The sequence below is a fragment of the Macaca fascicularis genome, chromosome 9 (assembly GCF_037993035.2).
Source record: "Macaca fascicularis isolate 582-1 chromosome 9, T2T-MFA8v1.1".
NCBI classification, from domain to species: Eukaryota; Metazoa; Chordata; class Mammalia; order Primates; family Cercopithecidae; genus Macaca; species Macaca fascicularis.
The window spans coordinates 87,078,055-87,080,972 of NC_088383.1; the positions used below are offsets into that span (position 1 = coordinate 87,078,055).

The following is a 2,918-nucleotide window of genomic DNA, read 5'->3' on the forward strand; positions in this document are numbered from 1 at the left end:
GACCCATGATACCTCACACACTTTTTTATCAATTCAGACAGTGAGAGCAAAGCAGGTTGGAAATTAAAGAAATTGAAAGCAAACACACAGGAAAAGAAGAAGTAAAATTACCTTATACTTGGAGACAACATGATTATCTATTTAGAAATTCTACAGGATCTACAAAAGAGCTGCTATAATAAATGAGTTCATTAAGGTTGCTGGACACGAGGTCAATATACATAAATTAGTTATGGTTCTATGTACTAAGAATTAGCAATTGCAAATCAAAATATCATTTATAGTAATATCAAAACACAGGAAATACTTAGGAATAAATTTGACAATAGATGTGAAAGACCTGCACACTAAAAACTATAAAGCATTGCTGAGATCAATTAAAGATCTTAGTTGAATGGGGAATATATATCATGTTCATGAGTCAAAACATAATATTGTTAAAACAACATTCTCTTAAGTAATCTGTAGGTTCAACACACTCAAATTGCAATTCCAGAAGGATTTTTTTTGTAGACATTGACAGATTGATTTTAAAATATATATGAAAATTCACGGGGCTTTGAATAGTCAAATCAAATTTAAAAAATAGGAACAAAGTTGAATGGCTATCACTACCTGATTTCAAGGCTTACTATTATACGTAGTTACAGTAATCAAAACAATGTGTTACTGGTGTAAAGATAAAAAAAAGATCAATGAAGCAAAGCAGAGAATCCAGAAATGATCAGTACATAGAAACCTATTTTTGGTAATGATGCTATGACAAGCAAATTAGGAAACGATGATCTTTTCAAGAAATGTCTCTGCAATAGATATTCATATGCAAAAACTACAACAAAATAAAACCAAAAAAAAAAAAAAACCAACAGAATGTTGATCTCTACCTCATATCATATATAAAAATCAACTCCAAATGGATTAATGGATTATAAACCCATTGTCAAATCTAAAACTGCCAAACTTCTGGAGAAAAACATAGGTGAGAAAATCTTAGTGACCAGAGATTTGCAAAATTTTAAGTATTATACAAAGCATGAACTCTAATTATAACAACTGTTTAAAAAAATGAAAAGATGAGCCACAGATTGGGAAAACATGTTTGTAAAACATATATCAAACAAAGGACATTCACCTAGAATATATGAAGATATCTTACAACTCAATAATAAAAAGAGGGACAACCCAATTAAAAATGGTGGAGATTTAAACATCTTCACCAAAGAAGATATAAGGATGGCAAATAAGCACATGTAAAGAGGCTTACTAACTTTAGACTTTAGGGAATTGCAAATTAAATCCACAGTGAGATACCCCTACACTCTCATATTAGAATGGCCGAAATGGATCTCATTGAAGATGGTGGCGCAATCTGTGTCCGGCATTATCAGAAGAGTCTTTATGTGGAGCACCTGAAGAGAATTTTCGTCTCGATCCAGAAAACAGAAAGAGCCAGTGGTTGCTGAGACAGTAAAAGAGGTGAAAAAAGAACTTATCCCGGTGTGTCCACCCTTACAAAGCCAAACATATACACCACCTGAAGGTCTCCAGAGTCGTTTGGAATCATGTTAAAGAAGTTTTTGGCTCATTTCTTCCTAGTAATTGGTGAGACATTCCCCTGGAAGATGGTTGCTCAGTTCAATCTCTTGGCACATTTAGCTGATGACTTGGGTCATGTAGTCCCTAACTCCACAATCCACCAGTTGTGCAGGATTAGAGATGTTCTTGGTTTCTATAATGTCCCTATTCAAGATAGATCTAAATTTTATGAACTCAATGCCAGTAATCTGCCCCCCAATTTGAAAATCACTTGGAGTTACTAAGCTATTCGGAGAGAAATACATTGAAATCATTTTATCCCCCTGAGCAAGGGGGCTGCTTATTAGATTTTTTTTTTTTTTTTTTTTTTTTTGAGACGGAGTCTCTGTTGCCCAGGCTGGAGTGCAGTGGCGCGATCTTGGCTCACTGCAAGCTCCGCCTCCCGGGTTCACACCATTCTCCTGCCTCAGCCTCCTGAGTAGCTGGGACTACAGGCGCCTGCCACCACGCCGGGCTAATTTTTTTGTATTTTTAGTAGAGACGGGGTTTCACCGTGTTAGCCAGGATGTTCTCGATCTCCTGACCTCCTGATCCGCCTGCCTCCGCCTCCCAAAGTGCTGGGATTACAGGCGTGAACCACCGCGCCCGGTCATGGGAGCTGCTTATTAGACTTTCTGATACTTTATCATGTGAAATACTATCAGAACTGTTCTCTAAACCCACTTTTTCTATAGAGGAATGTATCAGGTCTTTTTTTCTCATATTATGAATGGATAAAGAATAACAGGATTTTCTATTTTCATATTTGCTGAAATATTTTTTTAAATGAAATTAGGTCATTAATAATTTCTGAAAAACTTTGAGAGGGCACTGTCATTAACTTGGATGTAAGACAGGAGGACATTACAAGTTCAGACCCTCCATAGGCATAAAGTAATAGTTGCAAGAAAATATTTTCATCCTGTTAGGACTCATATCTAAGATAGGTTATTGTATATTGCAAATATACAAATAAACTTGTATTACATAGATACCTATGAAAGAAACATGAAAGTATGTTGCACATTACTGACCATTATAGATTACTTTCTTTTGGAATTAAAGGTTTGTTAAAGTGTTAAAAAGTGGCTGAAATGAAAGCAACTGACTATACCAATTTTGTGTTGAGTCTGTGAAGTAACTGGAAGTCTCATACACTGCTGGTGGGAATGTGAAGTGTTGTTATTGCTTTAGAAAACTATTTAAAAGTTAAGCATACACTTACCATACACTCCAGTCATTCCACTCGTAGGTACTTATCCAAGAGAAAAAAAAACATATGTCCAAACAAAAACTGCAGAAATATTCATAGTGATTCACTACGTAATAGTCCCAAACTGAAA

The 2,918-nt window shown here is 35.3% G+C and overlaps 1 pseudogene; it reads left to right on the forward strand.

The window, feature by feature from the left end:
• Positions 1-1,356: 1,356 nt before the first annotated feature.
• On the forward strand, positions 1,357-1,820 carry LOC102133361 (large ribosomal subunit protein mL50 pseudogene; annotated as a pseudogene).
• The last annotated feature ends 1,098 nt before the right edge of the window (positions 1,821-2,918 follow it).